Genomic DNA, 22,009 nt, shown 5'->3' on the forward strand with positions numbered 1-22,009 from the left:
TTCTCCTGAGTAGGACCTGTTACTGGGGAGTTATTTTTTTTCTCTGTGGTGACATGCTTCCTTGCTTTCTCATGGCTAACACGTCCCTACGCTGATTTCTACACATGTCTTGGAAAGGTCATCTCTTCCTATTTTATGAAGCAGATTTCATAAAGAAAGGCTTATTCGTATGAAGGGGTGTTGAGGTGCCAGGTCGGTGGGGTGTGCTGGACGTGGTTCTAGCTGGGAGCAGTAGTGCAGTCTCCATGTAGTTTTTTCAGTTGTACTTCATATTACTGGTATTTGAGTTTCTTGGTAACTTACGCTGAGAGAATTTGTGGCAGTGGTGGTTCCACTTTGCCAAGGGTGGGCTTACAGGACTATTTCTTACATGGGGGGGGCGTGTACATAGTGGGTCAGCCAGCTTGGGTTGCTGAGGCCGGGGCCATGGGACTTTTGCTCTGGCTGGGAGCATGGGCATGAGGATGCTCAGCTGACATGGGGCACGCCTGCCAGGGATGGCCTTTGGGGCTATTTTTCAGGCCTGGTATGTGGACACACAGCTGCGTGGCTAGCCTGGGGGTGTGTCTGCTATGGCAAAGTACCAGGCTGTTGCTCAGGCCCAGGATGTGGTCACACAGCTTCTTGGCTGGCCTGGGCGCATGTGTTCGGGTATGGCCCATGGGACTATTTCTCCAGCTCAGGACACAGGCACAGAGCTGCTTGGCTGGCCTGAGAATGTGTCTGCCAAGAATGGGCACAGGGCTGTTTCTCAGGTCTGGGGTGCAGGTGCCAGGCTGTTTGGCTGGCTCAGCAATGTGCCCACCAGGGGCAGCCACTGGGGCTGTTTCTCGGGCCTTTGTCAGGGGTGCAGAGCTGTTGGGATGGCCAGGGGCATCTGCAGAGGGTGGAGGTGCTGCAGGACTGTTTCTCAGGTTCCAAGTTTGGGCACATGGCCCAGGGGCACAACAGCTCCTCTGAGGCTCAGGGGCCTCTCTTGCTTGGGGTAGGGAGCACAGTGGTTTGTCTAGCTGGAGGTATTGGCAGAGTGTTCCTCCAGCTGGAAGTACAGTGGCATGGGGTGGTTTCCTTGCTGTACAGGACCAGGGTCACAGCCAATCCTGGGCCCAAGCTCTGTGCAGCTGGCATTATGGCCTTCAGCTACCTGTGTGGGCTCGGTATAGTGAAGACGGGGCTCAGGTGCTGGAGAAGTGCAGTGGCTACTGGCCCCCAGAGGAGGGTGCACTTTAGAGGTGGCTATGGTCTGGGGATGGCGTGGAGGGGCACTGCTGCAGCTTGGTGTGCAGGGGGCGGGTGGGGGTGCGGAGTGCACGCTCTGTGCTCCTGATCTGGGGCAGTGCTGCTGTGTGAGTTCCCAGCAGCTCTTAAATGGGCTCAAGGCTTGCGAGGACTGTGGGATTCTCCTGCAGTAAGGACTGTAGGTGTTTGTGGTGGCACTGGGGGCTGGTGGGGATCTTCTGCTCACCTTGTCCTCACAACAGGAAGTCCCTCCTGTCCCAGGTCAGTCTGGTCCTCCGTGGGGGAGACCGGGCTGCAGAGGTGGAGTGCCTCCATGCCGCCTTCCTGGACTTCCAATCACCGCAGGAGGGTCTCACCCCTGCTGCACACTGGTGCCCCCAGGGCTCTTCCTGCAACACTCCAGGCAAATCTCAGCTGTTTGTTCTTTGTCTGGGTCCTTTCTTGTGGGTGAGACAAGCACCAGGCAGCTATAGTCAGCCAGCTCCCCGACGTTGGAATAATCTGTTACTCGAATCCAGCTGTGCCCACTGGGGGCTCCTTCAGTTGACTCCTGTGTCTCTTTGGCATATTCTCACCATTGCAGGTACTTTTTGAGCATTTCCTTGCTTTCTGCCACTTAAAGATGCTCTAGGCCTCTCTTGTCTATTTCCTGTTCCAGTCCTGTCTCCAGAAAAGGAGAATAGGCCATTTCTCCCATGAGCCCAGTTTTCTTTCATTGGAGAATGGTTTAGAAACCAAGGTCAGAGTGAGCTTGTTCCTGTTGTGGCGTTATTTCTTTCGTGCCTGCCCAGCTTGCAGAATAAGGAGATATATGTGTATGCTACCCTATGTATGTACACATATCTATACATTTTGCTATATGCAACTATCTACATGAGTTTATACTGATGTGTCTAACCTAATACATTCCCACGTGGGTGATTCTGGCCTCCTTCCCTTCCTTATCTGTAAACTCCCCCCTCAAAAGTCCAAAGTCCAGCCTTCAGAACTGTAAGAAAGAAATTTGGTTTCTTTATAAATTACCTAGTTTTCAATATTCTTTTATAAGCAACAGAAGAAGACTAACACAGGTAGACAGAAAGATGAATAAGTAGATAGATAGTTGCTATTTATATTCTTTTCTTTATGTCTTTTAATATTTGAAATATACTCTCCTTTATTCTTTCAATTATTCTATTATTTTCCCATTTTCTTCCTCATCGAATAAGCAATCTTTTATCTTTTTTTAATTATTTTTTTATTTTGGTATAATATGGGGATACAGATTTTAAAGTTTCAATAAATGCCCTTTCCCCTCCACCCCCCACAAGTCTGAGTTTCCAGCATGACCATCCCCCAGATGGTGCGCATCTCACTCATTATGTATGTATATTTCCACCCCCCTCCTCCCTCCCACCTGCCCTATACCCTATTACTGTAATACCTATGTGTCCACTTAGGTACTACTCACTTAATACCAGTTTGCTGGTGAGTATATGTGGTACTTGTTTGTCCATTCTTGGGATACTTCACTTAGTAGTATGGGTTCCAGCTCTAACCAGGAAAATCTAAGATGTGCTATATCACCATTGTTTCTTAGAGCTGAATAGTACTCCATGGTATACATATACCACATTTTATTTATCCATTCTTGGATTGATGGGTACTTGGGCTGTTTCAAAAGCCTTGCAATTATGAATTGTGCTGCTATAAACATTCGAGTGCAGGTGTCTTTTTTGTACAGTGTCATTGGATCTTTTGGGTAGATGCCCAGTAATGGGATTGCTGGATCAAATGGTAGATTCACTTGTATTGCTTTAAGGTATCTCCATATTGCTTTCCACAGAGGTTGAACTAGTTTGCAGTCCCACCAGCAGTGTAGGAGTGTTCCTCTCTCTCCGCATCCAAGCCAGCATTTATTTTTTGGAGACTTTTTGATAAAGGCCATTCTCACTGGAGTTAAGTGATATCTCATTGTGGTTTTGATTTGCATTTCCCTGATGGTTAGAGATGTTGAGCATTTTTTCATGTTTGTTGGCCATTCTTCTGTCTTCTTTAGAAAAGTTTCTGTTCAAGTCCTTTGCCCACTTTTTAATAGGGTTATTTGATTTTTTTCTTGCTGATTTTCGTGAGTTCTAAGTATATTCTAGTTATCAGCCCCTTATCGGATGCGTAGGATGCAAAAATTTTCTCCCATTCTGTAGGTTGTCTGTTTACTTTAATGACTATTTCTTTGGCTGTGCAGAAGTTTTTAGTTTGATCATGTCCCATTTATTTATTTTTGTTGCTGCTGTGATTGCCTTTGGGGACTTCTTCATAAACTCTTTTCCCAGGCCGATGTCTAGGAGAGTGTTTCCAACATTTTCCTCTAGAATTCTAATAGTTTCATACCTTAGGTTTAAGTCTGTTATCCAGCATGAGTTGATTTTTGTGGGAGGTGAAAGGTGTGGGTCCTGTTTTAGCCCTCTACAAGTGGCTATCCAGTTTTCCCAGCACCATTTATTGAAAAGGAATTCTTTTCCCCAGCGTATGTTTTTGTCTGCTTTGTCAAAGATTAGATGCCTATATGAGGATGGTTTTATATCAGGATTCTCAATTCTGTTCCACTAGTCAATATTCCTATTTTTGTGCCAATATCAGATTGATTTAATTACTACAGCTTTGTAGTATAGTTTGATATCTGGCATATTAATACCTCCCATTTTGTTTTTGTTGCCTAGAATTGCTTTTGATATTCGGGGTCTTCTTTGGTTCCATACGAAGCGTAAAATTATTTTTTCTATATCTGTGAAGAATACTGATGGGATTTTAATAGGTATTGCATTGAATCTGTAGATCAGTTTGGGTAGTATAGACATTTTAATGATGTTGAATCTGCCGATCCACGAGCATGGTATGGATTTCCATCTGTTTACATTCTCTGCTATTTCCTTCCTCAGTTTTTCATAGTTCTCCCTGTAGAGGTCTTTTACCTCCTTAGTTAAGTATATTCCTAGGTACTTTACTTTCTTTGTTGCTACTTGAAGGGAATTGAGTCTTTGATTTGGTTCTCAATTTGATTGTTGTTGGCGTATATGAATGCCTCTGATTTCTGTGTATTGATTTTGTATCCTGAGACTTTACTAAATTCATTGATCAGTTCCAGGAGTTTCTTGGTTGAATCTTTGGGGTTTTCTAAATATAATATCATATCATCAGCAAACAGAGAAAGTTTGATCTCTTCTGCCCCTATTTGTATACATTTAATTCCACTTTCCTGTCTGTTTGCTATAGCCAGGACTTCCAGCACTATGTTGACTAGAAGTGGAGATAGTGGGCAGCCTTGTCTGGTTCCAGTTCTAAGTGGGAATGCTTTCACTTTTTCCCCATACAGTATGATGTTGGCTATGGGTCTGTCATATATAGCTTGTATCAGTTTTAGGTATGTTCCTTCTATGCCTATTTTATTAGGTGTTCATATCATGAAGGGGTGTTGAATTTTGTCATAAGCTTTTTCTGCATCTATTGAAAGAATCATGTGGTCTTTGTTTTTGCTTCTGTTTATGTAGTGAATTGCATTTATAGATTTATGTATGTTGAACCATCCCTGCATCCCTAGGATGAAGCCCACTTGGTCGTGATGGATTATTTTTTTGATAAGCGTCTGGATTCAGTTAGCTAAGATTTTGTTGAAAATTTTTGCATCTATATTCATTAGGGATATTGGTCTGTAGTTTTCTTTTTTTGTTGCATCCTTTCCTGGTTTTGGTATCAGAGTAATATTTGTTTCATAAAAGGTGTCGGGTAGGTTTCTGTTCTTCTCAATGTTGTGGAATAGTTTCTGCAAGATAGGTGCTAGTTCTTCTTTGTAAGTGTGGTAAAATTTGGGTGTGAAACCGTCTGGACTGGGACTTTTCTTTTTAGGGAGATTTTTAATTGCTGTTTCTATTTCAGCTCTTGAGGTTGGTCTGTTTGGGAAATCTATTTCTTCCTGATTGAGCCTAGGGAGGCTGTGTGTTTCTAGAAATTTGTCCATTTCCTCCACATTTTCCAGTTTGTGTGGATAAAGATTTTTGTAGTATTCATAAATTATATCTTGTATCACTTTGGGATCAGTTGTGATATCTCCTTTTTTGTTCCTGATGGAGCTTATTAGAGATTTCTCTTTTCTGCTTTTTGTTAGCTTAGCCAATGGCGTGTCAATTTTGTTTACTTTTCCAAAGAACCAACTTTTTGTTTTATTAATCTCCTGAATAGCTTCCCTGTTTTCAATTTCGTTTAGTTCTGATTTGATCTTGTTGATTTCACTTCTTCTGCTGGGTTTGGGGTTGGTCTGTTCTTCTTTTTCCAGCTCTTTGAGTCGTTTCATTAGATTGTCTGTTTGTGATCTTTCTGACTTTTGGTTATAGGCATTTATGGAGATAAACTTCCCTCTCAGAACTGCTTTAGCTGTGTCCCAGAGGATTTGATAACTTGTCTCTCCATTGTCGTTTTGTTCATAGAATTTTTAAATTTCCATCTTGATTTCTTCATTAATGAAGTAATCATTTAGTAGGAGGTTGCTTAATTTCCACATTTTTGTGTAGAAATGTGAGTTTCTCTTAGGGTTGATTTCTACTTTTATTCCATTGTGATCTGAGAAGATACATGGTATGATTTCTATTTTTTTAAATTTCTTGAGGTTTACTTTGTGTCCTAGGATATGGTAAATCTTAGAGAATGTCCCGTGAGCTGATGAGAAGAATGTATATTCAGTGGATTTTGGGTAGAATGTCCTGTAAATGTCAGTCAGACCCAATTGTTCTAGAGTTTTGTTTAAGTCCATTATTTCTTTGTTAATTTTCTGTTTGGAGGATCTGTCTTGTGTTGTCAGTGGGGTGTTGAAATCTCCAGTGATTATGGAGTTGCTATTCATCCATTTGCTTAGATCCAGTAAGGTTTGTTTTATGAATCTAGGTGCACCTAAGTTGGGTGCATATATATTTAAAATTGTTATCTCTTCTTGTTGAACTGTGCCCTTCATCATTATATAATGACCCTCTTTGTCTTTCACTACTTTTGTTGGTTTAAAAACTAAATCATCTGAAATTAGAACTGCCATGCCAGCCTTCTTTTGGCTTCCACTTGCTTGGAATACTGATTTCCACCCTTTTACTTTTAGTCTATATGCATCCTTGTGGGTTAGATGTGTTTCCTGGAGACAGCATATACTTGGCCTGTATTTTCTTATCCATTCAGCCAGCCTATGTCTCTTGAGTAGAGAGTTTAAGCCATTCACAGTTATTGAGAGAACTGATAGGTAAGGTAGATTACTGTTCATTATGTTGGTTTGAACTTTGTTGCTTTGTTTACTCTCTTGAGTCATTGTAGTGTCTGGGATTTGATCTTTAGCTTTGAGTAGATTTACATTCATGAGTGTTTATTGTGCTGATCAGTGGGTAACACTGTTTTGAGTACTTCTTGAAGGGATAGTCTTGTTTTGGTGAATTCCCTCAGTCTTTGCTTATCTGAGAATGTCTTGATTTCTCCTGCATATACAAAACTTAGTTTTGCAGGGAATAAGATTCTAGGCTGGGCATTGTTCTGTTTCAGAAGAGTGAGCATGGGGGTCCAGTCTCTCCTTGCTTGTAAAGTTTCAGTAGAGAAGTCTTGTGTTATTCAAATTGGCTTTCCCTTGTATGTTACTTGCTTCTTTCATCTTACAGCTCTTAGAAGGGCCTCTGTAGTTGATATTTTGGTCAGTCTGATGACTGCATGTTGTGACGTCTTCCTGTTTGCATTGAATCTCCCAGGGTTCCTCTGAGCTTCTTGAACTTGTATATCGAGATTTTGAGCAAGGCTTGGGAATATTCCTCTATTATATCTTCAAATAGCTTGTCCAACCCTTCAGTGTTGTCTTCTTCCCCTTCTGGTAACCCTATGACCCTCACATTAGGTTTCTTCACATAATCCCACATCTCTTGTAGGCTTTGTTCTTTTCTCTTGTTTCTCTGCTCTATCTCCGTGACTGATTTATTTAATTGGAGGGAGTTATCTTCAATCTCTGAGATTCTTTCTTCTGTTTTATCCACCCTGTTCTTGAGACTTTCCACTGTATTTTGTAGTTCCCTGAATTGATTCTTCATTTCCAGGAGTTCGGTTAAACTTTTCTTCATTGTGTCGATCTCTTTAGTGAACTCTTTTTCCAGGTCCTGGAGGCTTTTTGTGGTTTCTTTGTGTTGGTTATTGAGTTGTTCTTGTAGGTCATTGAATTTTCTTATGATCCACATTCGAAATTCCTCTTCTATCATTTTGGTTGCCTGATTTTGGTTGGTGTCCGTTTCTGGGGGGCTGGGGCTCCTCTTTGGGGGTGTGTTTTCCGTTTGATTCTTCATATTTCCAGAGTTCCTTCGCTGATTTCTTCTCATGTCAATTGGTTGTTGTTTCTTTCCTTTAGGTTTTTGTTTGTGTATTCACTCGCCTTTTTTAGTTTCTTTGCCGGGAGGTGGTGTCTGTGGGTGAGATTCGACCACTCCTGTTATGTTGAGTCAGTAAGTGCCGTGAAAAGGGTATGCAGGATGCTCTCCCTGTCAGTAGGTGGTGCTTGCTTGGAGGAACATGCTACGCTGTTGTTTTTGTGTCCTCTTATCAGCTCTTGTTCTTGTAAAGAGGCACTCTAGTGCCTCAGGTGGTCGGTGGGGCCTGGGACTTCCAGGTGTATCCTTTTCTCCCCCTCAGTGAGGGCTGGTCTAGGAGAGAGTCTGCGCAGATTTGGGTTGGGTAAGCCTGCCCTCAGGCACCACCAATGCCATTAGCAGGGGTCAAAGTTCTGTTCTATGCTTCCAGGAAAAGCTGTCAGGGAGGGGTTGGAACGGCCTCACTCAGCCAGAATGTCTGCGTGTGGGGGTGGGGCTGTCTGAGACCCGCAGTCTGGAGCGGGCTTCGCTTCTTTCCACCCTCCTCAACTCCGCAGCTACTCCTGGGCCTCTGCCAGCAGGCCAGACCTCACGCCACCAGGCCTCCCCAGACTGTGATGCTGGCCGGGAGGTTCCCTGTGCAGGAATGCCACCTGGGCTGGGCGCACGGCCTCCCTTTGGGAGGAAGGTTGCCCTCTAGGATGCTGATCTGCCCCTGGAGGCACACACACCTCAGTAGGCTGTTCACAAATATCCCTTCTGTGCCCCGGGCAATGCTAGACCTCAGTGCATAGTATCTAGCCTGCAGGTCCGACCTCTGGGCCCCAGAGTTCAAACTGTATCCCCACCAGGGAGAGGAGCGCCAGTCCCAATTCACCCACAGGGAGCCCAAGCTGTGTCTGTGTCTCTCAGCCTCAGGGTCTGCCCCGTTCTCCTGGGATCACCGTGCCAGCAGCACCTGGGAGGGCTGGTGGGTAGGGAGCTCACAGTCCGAGTTCCCCTTAGTCAGCTGGAGGGCCCCAAAAGGGAAGGTCCTGTTCCCTGTAGGTGCCTCCGGCTAGTGGCTATATTGTCTCTCTGGGGAGCCGCGGGTAGGGTTGGTGGACTGGAGAAGAAGGCAATATGGCGCCTGCTGCGCTGCTCGGGTCTGTGCACACAGAGGTGCCCCGAGGGATTTGGGAGCCTGGTGCCGGGTCCGCTACTGGCTTACCGCTCACGGGTGGTGGCTGTCTCTGGGCTGGTGTCCTCAGGTCTCGCCACCCACTGGGGAGCCCACCAGCTGTCCCAGATGCAGGGGAGGGGAAACTTGGCCAATCGACTTCCCCTTGCTGCTGGTCTCCAGGCTGCTCTGGCAGTCTCAGGTTCCAGTTCTCCTCCGCAACCTCCTCCCGTGGGGTCTCCCGTCGTCTCAGGTACCCCTCCTTCCGGCCCTCGTCCGCTGTATGCTCGTCTTCTTGCTGCTTTCTTCTAATTTCTGTTAGAATCTGTCTTTTCTGCAGAGACACTCTGTCTGGCGGTGTTTCTTGTCTGCCATCTTGATTATCACATTGTTCTATTAATGGTTCTATGATACGTTCTCCTATTTGGTATAGATTAAGGTTGCCGCATACCGTGTGATATGGGTAGTTCCAAAACACATAAACGTGATAACAACTGATGTTGGTAATATTTAAGTGGCATTGATAATACATTGCTGGGGTTGCCATATATTGGAATTTTGGAGATCAGTGTAGAAATACATAGCAAAAGCCTGAAAAATATTCTTATCCTTTAGTTCAGTAATAACACTCCTGTTAGATACCAAGAAAAACAATTCAAATAAATGAACACGTATATATGTGAAAACATTCTCTGTTGCTTTACTTATCATAGAGAAAAGTTTATTAGAGCCCATATGGCCAACAATAAAGAAATCAATAATTAATTTGGGAAATGATTTAAATGGAATACTATTTATCAGTTAAAATAATAATCATGTAAACTATGTAGCATCCCAGAAAAAAATATCATGAATGTATTAACTGCTAACAGCAAAATAAAACACTATAATAACATATATGTAGGAAGCATATATACATATGGGTATTCAGCAATGATTAATTTTTGTTCCTTTTTAAGAAACTGCATTAATAAGAGACTTTTCAAGGTTTTAAACTATGCATATAAAATATTTTAATGACTCTAAGTGCCTTTTATTTGGAAGTTTTCTAAGGGTTATTTTATCACATATTTACCCATTATATTTTATTGTGTTATTATTCTTAAGCCATCGGTTAGTTTAAAGGATTTTAAAGGAACACTTTAATGATGTACTAATTATTTTGCTAAGAAATAGCTAATTCAGAAATTGCCATAGCAGAATGACATTAAAATCTGAGTCATTAAAAGTCACCTTTTAAGAGCTGTCTTGTTGTCAAGCAGAGCTATAAAAATTGTGCTACTATTACACAAATGTAAAGAGGAAGGAGGAGGAGGAGAGGAGGCGATGGAAATAGAAGGGGGAGGGATAAGCTCATAGAACTCTAGGTTTTAGGTTTTCCTTTTCTCCATGCTGGGTGTGAATAATGATACTTGTCCAGCCCACCTCACAGGATTGTTCTAAGATTCAGATGAAAGAAAACACAAACTTAAGGGAAAGTTATTGTTATAATTACAAAAGTGCTTATTAATGTTGTCCGCCTTCTAAATGCGCAGTGCTCCACCTGCTTTGCAGGAATAATGCCGCCAGTCCCACTAATACAGTTCGAGCTTGCTAATATTTTAAAGGGGTTTGGTTTAAAGGTAGCCCAATTATGTCTAGCTCCACACTTTGCAGGGAGCTGACTTTTTAATTTTTTAATTTTCTTGCTTTTGGAAGAGGATTGCCTCACAAATCTTGACCTTAGTAGAGACTGAATGAGAAAATGTACAGGCTGACATTGACTTTGAAATATCTGACAGGACACAGGGCTGAAAGCATCTATCAATAATTCATTTCAGGTTACGGGGCAGAACAGGATCCCTGCTGGTTTTAAAGCCATTAATTGGTTGTTAGACTCCATTAAGTCACTATGGATGTGGAAAGTGTGTCTGAAGTTTAAAAAGACACAGATAATCAAGGCAATTCATTTTTTTTTGCACAACTGGTGTGACATCTTTGCCAAGGGGAGAAAAGCCTCGGTCAAAAGGGGCTGAAAACTGAGACTTGACATGTGTGTTTCTTTGGTCTTTGTCCCTAGGAACCCAGAAAAGATGGCAGGTCTTTCTCAAACCATTGCCCTTTCTCCCAAATGAACCAAAGTCTTTACCTTGAAAGTCAGCTCTTCTGTGGCTGCTTCATAATTTTGTAATGAATGCTGTCTGCAGATATTTTATTAAAAGCATATGTTTTTGTTTTGTTTTGTTTTGAGACAGTCTCACTTTATTGCCCAGGCTAGAGTGAGTGCCGTGGCATCAGCCTAGCTCACAGCAACCTCAAACTCCTGTGCTCAAGCAATCCTCCTGCCTCAGCCTCCCAAGTAGCTGGGACTACAGGCATGCACCACCATGCCCAGCTAATTTTTTCTATATTTTAATTTCTAATTTTTAATATATGTTAGTTGGCCAATTAATTTCTTTCTATTAATAGTAGAGATGGGGTCTCGCTCTTGCTCAGGCTGGTCTCAAACTCCTGACCTCGAGCGATCTGCCCACCTCGGCCTCCCAGAGAGAAAAGCATATGTTTTAAAGATTAAAAAAAGGAACTTACAAGTTCCAAGCCAATTTTCCAAAAATAAATAAATTTGCTAAAAATCACCTATTCACCAAAAACTAAGATCAATTCCTTAAGCAAAATCTAGGATGGTTTGTTGTAGCCATTTGACACTAAAAGCCAAAGCAACAGCAGAGACACCTAGAGGGACAGAAGAGTTGGTCCACACGGGCTGGACAGGGGGCACAGTTGCAGGTGTTGGGTTTAATAACTTGGCAAAATGATGATGAAGTGAATGGATCATTCCGAAAATTTGCTTTTGACCAATTTTGAATCTTAGAAAATTGATTTTTGGTGCTTTGGTCTTGTCTAAGCATTGACCACCAGCAAGAGGCACTCTCCTTGTGGACAATAAAGGGATTCTACGAGAAATCTTTCAAGTCTTCCCTAGTTTAAAATTTTTTTTTCCATTTTTTTCATTGTCTTTCTAAATAACCACAAGTGCACCAAGAAAACCACAATTTCTTATGAGGTTATGCAATAACATAGGGGACAATGCTGTTTATCAGACAGAGCTTTTCCTTTTGTGGATTTAACATGATACTTCTCATTTTGTATACAGAGCCCTTTTGTGAGCATTCAATTCTCATGAAAACACAGACGGGAGGGTGGAAAAATTATTTGTGTTTCAGGTTTTCAGAAGAAAAAAAAAATCAGACCCAGAAAATTTAAGTGGGTCTAAATACGACACAGATAGAAATATGCCCACAGCTTTGGGGAGATTTTTATCTTGGCATCATTCTCTAAAGTCCTCACCTGATCCTTACGATTAGGGACATTAGGGGGATGATTATCAAATGTCCATTGAGTCCCTGCAATGCTTTTCAAGGTCAAAATAATAATAATAAAACATCAGGAGATGGCCCACCCTTCCTGATAAATAATGAAATAATTCTTCCAGCCTTTTCCTCTTCCCACTTGACTCTGACTTAAGAGCCGCCTTTTTCTTTCCCGTTCCAATAACATTTGCCTATGTTCGCCCAGAAGATGAATGCATATTCTGGAAGAATATACACTAATGTTAATTTTTGAAATGGGCATATATAAGTGCCTATCTTTTAAAAAGTGCCAATATACCTTTCTAGCAGCCGTGAATCATCATTATTTAAAATCTAAACATTATAAAAGCAGCAGAAGCATTTATCAAGAATGACTAACCCATACACTGTAATCGTGCACCTGCCGCTTAGCGCCAGTCAAATGCCCTCTAGGACTGGACAGAAACTAGAAATACAGGCAGGGACGTGGATATGGCACCGGGTTGTCCTCACCGTGGGATGCTGATTTCACTTTTGCCACTGCAGAAACTGTGGTTTAGGCAACTCAGGGACTATGAAAATGTCCACAGCTTCCAGTCCAAGAGATGAAACACAAGAAGCTTCAAGTTTTCTGAAATCATTGTATTTATTTTATTTCTCCACCACCACGGCTGTTTGTGGCAGGAAAGCTTTCAACAATTCCAAGAACTGTATTAAACACATAGATCACACCTATATGGAGTCCTTGGTCTGGATAGGAGATGTCCCAGAAGGTGGCACACTGTTGAATTCAGTGGTTTCCAAAATATATTTTGTGTTGCCTCCTTTTTGCATATCTTTCAACTCCCAAATTATTATTATGACCTCGTTACAAATATAGAAGTGAGTGCCTGAACATGCCATTAAAATAAAGAGGACTCTGACATGATAGTTCAATTCCATTTGCAGAGGAGAAGACAGGGGCCCAGAGAACATTAATGGATTACCCAAGGTTGTGACCTGTAACTAATAAAAATCTCAGAGAGTTCTCACTAATATGTTGTTTTCTTCATTATGAGTTGTGCCTACAGTTTCGTAAACCTTGCTTATCGTACAAGGTGTGCTATCTGTATTCAAAATAGTGGTCCAGTCTCCTCTCTTGGAATTTAATATATTTAAATGATCTCTTGTGTGTGGGGGTGTGTGTATGTATGTCCATATAAATTCGGTCTTCCAAATTATCCAGACTCTATAAGAACAAACTTTGAACTTTTCAGAACTGTAAGTAGCTCTACTATCGCCATTTCCTATGTGTGAAGTAGCATTGAAACAGTTCATCCTTTGTATTTGTTTCCAAGAAACAATGCAGGGTACAATGTGATCTTTGATCTGCTCCAGATCGGTGATTATCTGTGACTTAAACTTTCTTATGAAGAAGGTATGGGAGAAGGGTAGGCAAGATGTGGAGATTGGGGAGTCAGATAAGAGAGGGACACACATCTGCCTTTGGAAAAGGAGTCTGGCAGAGTTGAGAGCCTGCCCTAACTCAGCTGGGGCACTTCAGCAAGGCGAGAGCCTGCCCACCCACTGTTCTTTCTCTACATAGAACTACAACTCTTAACAAAAACAGCGAGGCATAAATATTAACTAGGCCTAGCATGAAATTATGTTTAAAGGATATTGTCCAAGTAAAGTCAAGCACAAGGTTATACACAAGCCATCCTTTTATGTGAATATTTTGAAAAGTGTATTGGAGGAAACCCGCTGGCTCCACTGAATGTCTGATACACAGGAGGTTCGAGTAACCTGTTGGAACCCGACTACAGGCCATTATGACAGAGCCAAGTCTCTGCCCAGGGCCCTGGACGCTGGCTCTGAGCTCTGATACAACTGAATTGGGCAAGGAAAACAACTCAGGCAAAAAGAAAACTTTCTTGATTGGAAACATAATAATAAATATGTATTTTTTGCAGAGTCGGGAGATTTTATGCCTCACAGGTGTTTATAATTTTCTTTTTCCAGCTTAAAAAGACTGAGTGGAAGAGAATTTCAATGGGGAAAAAGCAGGCACTTACTTCTCTCTGCTCCAAAGTGAACAGAGAGGTTAAGGACCAGTGGCCAATTCTGGTGTCCAGGAATTGTTACCGTGGAAACAGGTAGCAAAAGGCAGGGATGAAACACAGGGACTTGAACTTCCTTTGTACACATGACAAAGCCTCATAAAGAATCAATCAAACAAAAAGAAAAGTTTTGCAAAATAATTGCACCACCCCCACTAATAACATTATTCACCTTTTTGTTTTCTGATACATCCTTCCAGTTGAAATTATATTCGTAGTTTTACACAGCGATGATCCTTAGCGTCTGCACATGTTTCATCCTGTATCTCGGCTTAAATTTTAATACAAACATTTGTCTGTACTCCACTGTTAATTTTTCAAAATAGTTTCATAAAGGCCAAATTGATTCAAAGCAAATGAGAGAGAAAAGATTAGGAACGCTTTGTTCTTCTCTGATGTCTGGTTTGGGGTGATTTAAATTTTATTTTCTGCGGAAGATTGCTTAATGAGTTTGTAATTTTAAGTCATGCATTAATCAAATTTTATCATTACATACAGACAACAAATTTTGTTTTACAAAATACAATGAATTATTAAATGTACTAATTCCCTGAGTAAAATATTATATTGCTAACATTTTAATTTATCTTTCTTTGGTTCTATGTATATGTTTTACACACACACACACACAATACCTAAGTACACAAGTATAGAACCTACACCAATTAGATTACCCTGTATACTGTTTTGAAGCCTGCTCTTTTTCCACCTAGAAATACAAACTTCTGTTATTAAATATTCATCACTCTATCATTATGTGAATGTCCCATTGCTTAGAAAAGCAGTTTCCCATTGTTAGACATTTGAGTTTGCCCCCAGTTTTACTTTTAAAAATAATAATGATGACCTTTGTCTGTACATGTCTACAAATATCTTTGATTATTTCTGTAGGCTATGTGGCTGGATCAAAGCGTATGTGCCTTTTAGGACTTTTGGCTAATACTTCCAAAATGCCTTCCAGGATGGCTTTATTAATGTCTATATGTGTACTTCTACTAGCAGTATAATAGCGCTCTTTTCCCATGTCATTGCCAACTTTGGACATTTCATTAAAAATAAAATCTTGAGTGATTACAAAAAACATAGGAAAAAATTCAATATTTTAAAAATGTGAATGCTTGCGAGGCTAAAAATTGTATGCTATGCCCACCAACCCCTGCATACCTCTCAGACCTCATCCCCTTTTTCATTTCCCATAGTGTCTAGATTCCTTTGGTACTTTCATGCTATTTTAAATATTAATATTTTACCATGTAAATGTAGTGGGCTGGATGGTCCCCCCCAAGATGTATCCATGTCCTAATCCCCAGAACCTGTGAGTATTACCTGACTGGTAACAGAGTAAAGATTACCTTATATGGCAAAAGATGTTATTAAGGTAAGGATTTTGAGAGGAGGCATTTATTCTAGATTATCTGAGTGGGTCATAAATCCAATTCTAAGTGTTCTTGGAAGAGGGCAGCAGGTTACTGGGGGTTTGTTGGTGCCCTGGAGACTGGAAAGACACAAAGAGGAGAAAGCAACGTGAAGATGGAGGCAGAGAATGGAGCAAGGGGACCCCAGGCCCAGGGGAGCCACGCAGGCCCCATAGTTATGGGGGTGGCAAGGAAGGAATCTGCCCTGGAGCTCCCCGAGGGAGCCCGTCCTGCTGGACTCTGCACTTCTGGCTGACTTCTCCCTGGCTGTGAGGAAACAAATTTCTGGTTTTAAGCCACTAAGTTTTCGGTAGTTTGTTATAGCAGCCCTAAGAAGTGAATACAATGAATTATATTCCTAGAAATGAAAATCTCCTTTCATTCTTCACCGGCAATATTTTCTCCACGCTGGAATAATTTTAGAATCATTGTGTCGAAGTATAATGCAAAATAAAATCCTATTCTGATGCTACTTAGAATACGTGTAAAGTAAATTGGAAAAAATAGACTTCTTTGCAATGCTGACCCTCATACCTAGGCATGTGGGACGGCTTTGCAGTTATTCTTTCGTGTTACTTAACAAAGCTTGGACTTTTTTTTCCATATGGGCTTTGTTTATTTTTAAGTTTTTTGGTAAGCACATTTTATTTTATTTTATTGCTAATATATTAAGTATGATTATGTTTTTGCCATCATATGTTCTAAGTCAGTGCTATCTGATGGAACTTTCTGTAATAATGGAAACATTATATACTTATACTTACTGATGTGGCCAGTACTAGCCACGTGTGGTCATTGGACACTTGCAATGGGGTTAGTGTCATTGAAGAACTGAATTTTCCATATCATTTCACTTTAACTGATGTCAATTTAAACAGCCATATGTGCTAGTAGCTACAGTGTGGGGCAACATAGTCCTAAGTGATTATTGCTGCTTCATTAGAAGACTAAGACAGTATAGCAAAACGGTTAAGAGCACGCGTTCTGGAGTTGTGTGGTCTGAGTGTGTATCTTAGAGCCACCATTACTGGTTCCACGTACTTACACTGGGAAATAGCTCTACATATTGGTCTGGAGGCTGGGGCAGGTGGTGAGACCCTAAGAAAGGTAAGCATTGTCTTAGGGGGGACCTGTGTCATTTGAGGCTTCGTCATAGTCTTTAAGCAAGAAGTGGGGAACAGTGAAATACTTCTTTGTCCCCAGAGAGTTCCAGGGAATCTGGGTTTCAAGGCTCTTACATGCCACTATCCAAATAGCCCTGTCCTAAATCTCTAGGTCCTGTTCCTTCTCTCTCAGGGTCCTGACTTTGGTGTTGGGAACTTCCCAGGACTGGGAATTCCGTGTTCTCTGATGTCTTGCCACTCTTCCAATTGGGTTATGATCCTGCTCCTCAGCGTGGTTCCCATTTCCACTGCAGCTGTAGAAGACAAGGATTGCTCTGAACACTCTCAAAGAGGCCCTGAAAGAAAGAAAGCCCAAAGAGGCTTTTACGCTTGACCTTGAACTGAGGACTGATTGCAACAAGCTTGCCATTTTCTCACTTCAAAGCTTCAGCAGTGTCTCACAGTAGCTGCCAAATTCCACAAACCTTATCATTGTTCCTTTCCTTATATTGCTCAAATGCCAGAAATACTGCTCAAGCTAGAGATTTGGGTTCACGTAATCAGCTAAGAAAGTGATTGCAGGAACACGAAATGAGCAGGCAAGCAGGGAGGGCAGAGAATGGGCACACAGAGAGAAGTGGTCTCTACTGGAGTACAGCTGGAGCCTGAGCACAGACTGTACCCCAGGCTCAGCCCCCAGCAGGGCGAGGATGTCGGCCTTTCCTGGCCCTATGTCAGCCGGCCATGGGCTGCAGGCCACCAGAGCAGGAAAGGAAAGCCCAGGCGAGGGCAGTTTCTATTCTGCAGAGTGTCATTTTCTGGAGAAGTTGTAGCTGTGAGCTTTTAGTGGTTAACACAGCTTCTGGGGGACTTGTTGATGTTTTAGTAAAGAAAATCTCATCAGGGCAGCAAGAGCGTCGTCTACTATCCTAATTTTTTTTTAAGTGTATTAGGGATTGAATTTTATTCGGAGAGCTATTGTCTTTTCATATCACCATGCATTTTTTTCCTAGTTGAACTGTGTGATTCATTATATCAATAGCTATTGATTATTTATTTATTTATTTTAGTAATTGATCTATCACTGAATCACTCTATTCTACCTTACCCATGATAGGTTAGTCAAAATTTTTACATTACTGTTAAATTCAATTCAGAAATATTTTATTTGTTTTTGTTCTATTATGTATAGCTGCATAAAGTCTACTCTCGTGTAAGTAAAAAAACACAATTTATTTACAATTTTTCAATTTGGGTACGACATGGAGGGCATGTCTCATCTCTTTCCCATGTTGTATCCATGGGGATAGAACATTTGCAATAGCTTCTTCAACGTGTCTGCTACCTTATTTGAGGTGGCTTGGTATATCTCCCTTTCCCTATAGCTTTTCTTCCTGACCAGCTTGGGCTTCCTACCAGCATGCTGGCTAGGTTCCAATAAGGTATGTTCCAAGAGGACAGATCCCAATGCACAAGCATATGACAAGTCTGCTTGTATCAGGTGTGCTAATTTCCTGTTGACCAAAGCTGGTCACATAGCCAAGCCCAGAGTGTGAAAACCATGCAGTAAGGGTCACTTGAGACCATCAAAGTATCAGTTTGCTACATTCCACCCTAACGAGCCATGTCATTTCCACCTCCCAGGACCCTAAGAGTCTCATGCCACTAAGATATCAGGCTCAGACCTGAAATCCAAGATCTGGGCATCCAAATTAGTCCAGATAAGAATTAAGTTCCTTGAGTAGAGCTCATCTTGATCTGAAGACCTGTGAACTAAACAGACACATCTTCTGCTCACAAAAAACCCCAATCAATATACAATCATGAGTCAGGACAGGAGAGCTGCAGTAAACACTGTCATTCAAAAAGAAGAAAACTGGAAGCACATAGCCGTCACTGACACAGAGCATTTCTGAAAACCAGCTGTGTTCATATTCCACTATCCTTATTAAGGCTCAGTCACCTTCCCTGGTAGAGATTTCCTTGGGACTATATTCTCTCTTCTATTAGTTTTTGGTTTCTCTCTTGATTCATCCTTCTTTTTCATCAGAAAAGGCCTGGTGTTTTTGCATCTGAGTAGCTTTAATATTTCTGTCCCTTTTAGTCCAAATTGTCAAGACTTATGGTGGTATAATTCTCTTTTAACAAAATAAAGGTTTCTCAGGAATCCTACTGAGGCTCAGCCCATTGGACAAAAACTGCACCCACAGATCTCTTCAAGGCCGGCCACTCTCCATTGAATTTCAAGCAAGGGAGCTATTGGACAACAGACATAACCCTTTTGATAGCCCAGGAGGGTGTATGAGATGCTCCTCTATGACACTTAAACGCTCTTTTGTCTAGAAGAGAGGGCCTATAAAAAATTACCTTAAATTTTTCTAAGGCTTCAGCAAAGGATTTTATAGCTACACACATTTTTTATTTGAGGGTCTTTTATTAGGAGAGACATGATGAAATGGGTAAAGTACATACAAATCCATGACTGATAACATCTCCAACACCTGCATTCATTAACGAGGAAGAAACTGAAGCATTTATTTAAAAATTACACTTATTCTCTCTGTCCTCTCTCACTCCTTCCCAGCTTCCTCACTCTTAAGACAGGTTTTGGGAAGGCTGGGAAGTTGGATTTTTTAATTCAGCAAGATCTTCTGGATCTTCTTTATATTTCTGAATAATTTCTACTGACTTGCTGAGATTTCCTGTTTGTTGATTCCTTATAAGCATATTTTCCTTTATCTCCTTGAGTATGGTTATAACAGCTGCTTTAAAGTTCTTGTCTGATAACTCCAACACCTGGCTCCCTCGGGTTCAGTCTCTATCAGTGGCCTTTTCTCTCTGTAGGAGTCACATGTGCCTGTTTCTTTGCATATCTGGTGATTTTGCACAATATGCTGAACACTGTGAATGATGTATTTTGTTATGTTCCTCCACGGAGCTTTGGTATTTTGCTTTGTTCGCATTTAATTTATCCGAACTCAAACTCATCCTCCCTTGGGCAAGAGGCAGTTAAAAATCTATCTTTTGTAATTTTATTCTCCACTGTGATTATTGGAGCCATCCTGTACATAAGTAGTTCAAGGGCTTATAAAAAAAAAAAAAATATGTGACTCCTTTTCTCTGGCTCTGTCCTTTGAAGTAAATCTCTGGTCTTCTGTAATCTCCTTCCTTCTTGTTTTCCAGCCACCCAGACTAAGAGATTCTATTCTAAGACTGTGGGTTTGTATCCAAGTCTTAGCAACCACACACGGCGCTTACTGGAATCTGCCCATAGGCAAAATGCAGTAAAAAAAGAAAAATGGAAAACACCCAGTACTGTTCCCTTCTTCCAAACATCTGCTGTCCTATAATTCCTACCTGTTTCCCATATTTTTCCAGGACTCACAAGAAGTTGTATTTAAATTTTTTCCAGCTTTTATAGTTGTTATCTGTAGGAGGCTTTGTCCAATAAAAGCTACTCTGCCATTTTATTTCTTTTTTTTTTTTTTTTGACAGAGTCTCACTGTGTTGCCCAGGCTAGAGTGCTGTGGTGTCAGCCTAGCACAGCAAGTGCAAACTCCTAGGCTCAAGCGATCCTCCTGCCTCAGCCTCCCCAGTAGCTGGGACTACAGGCATGTGCCACCATGCCCGGCTAATTGTTTTCTATTTTTAGTTGTTTGGCTAATTTCTTTCTATTTATAGTAGAGATGGGGTCTCGCTCTTGCTCAGGCTGGTCTCAAACTCCTGAGCTCCAGTAATCCTCCTGCCTCAGCCTCCCAGAGTGCTAGGATTACAGGCGTGAACCACTGCAATTTTATTTCTTGAATGCCAAAGATAACTGGCATAGAAACACATTTAGTCCCAAAGCCCAGGTTGGGAGTGAGGTCATTAGGGAATGAAAGAGAGGTGGTGGAGAGGGGAGTATACATTATATGAATAAATGTCTCAGCTTCTTCCTTATTAATGAATATCAGCATTTTTGTACTTTGATTTTTAATGAGTGGTACGTTTTCAGTCATGGATTTTTATTTAGATTCTTCCACCTTGTAAATATTTCCTTGAGCAAGTGACTTAAGATCTCTGAGTTCCACTTTCTTCATCTTTGTAACAGGGTTAGCCATGCCCCCGTGACAAGGAGACTGAGATAACAGGCACTCTGTAAATGCTAATTCCTCCTGATTGCACTCATTATAACATGAATTATTCAAGGGTGAGGACTGTGTTTTATTCACCTTTGAACCCATGGATCTAAATCATTTTGGTTGCACATAAATGTTTGTATAATAAATAAATAGACTTGCTCATGAATGTAAAGAGTAGTAAGATAAAACACAAGAATATACTAAGCTGTTGTTTCCATGCAGGGATATTTTATTACTCCACTGGCAAACTGAAATCTACTATACTGAGACTCATTTTAATTGAGATGGAGAGACATCTCCCTCATTTTAATAGCAAACTATTTAGAATCTGCACTTCTATTTTTATGGCCGTTGTGTACTTTTTGTTACTATATAAATGAATTTAATTTTCTATACCTATTGAAAAATAATTATGTTAAAATGTTCTTTAGAAATACCTTGGTCCAAAAATCAGGTTTCTTTATTAGGCAATAAAAATATTTCCCCTGGAGCCAGTTCTGGGAAAGTATTATAATAGTCCAAAAGTGTTATAATAGTCCAAAATCATACCATTGCAGAGTTATAATATTATAACTAATAAAAGATTTTGCAATTGTAGTTCCTTATGAATTAAGCAAATTACATTAAATATTGTCAAGAACATTTTCCTTAGGTGAACAGAGCTCTTTATGTAACTGAAGTCTCAACTAATATGGTGGCTGTGTGGATCTCAGCTATCCCAGCGGGTCACCGTAGCAACCTTGTTCTTACTGTGAGAGGTATCAATTTGCTCTCATGCACATTTTTTTTTTGCTTATCTAAATACCTTAAATATGATTCAGAGTACCCACTAGCCTGAACAACAGAGTGTTATTATTGGACAGAGCTGGGGCTTTCTTCTCAATTCCATTTTGGTATAAAACAGGCTGGGGTGTCACCTGTCTTGCTAAGTCCTTTCCCAGTGCACCCATTTCTGCAGCCATCACCTTGGGCGTCCTGCTGCGTGAGACATACGGCAGTGCCAAAAATAAAGCACCTACTCTGCGTTGTGTTTTGTGCTGGGCACTGTGGAAGATGTGGGGGGAAACGGGCATAACCCTTGCCCTCATTGGCGTATGGCAAACATCTCCCAGCCAACGATGTTAAATCTCCAGCCTTTTGGACACAGATGTTACTTTTAGTGTAGCCACAACCAGGATGCAATGGAAACCT

Source organism: Microcebus murinus, chromosome 7 (genome assembly GCF_040939455.1).
Source record: "Microcebus murinus isolate Inina chromosome 7, M.murinus_Inina_mat1.0, whole genome shotgun sequence".
Lineage (NCBI taxonomy): Eukaryota > Metazoa > Chordata > Mammalia > Primates > Cheirogaleidae > Microcebus > Microcebus murinus.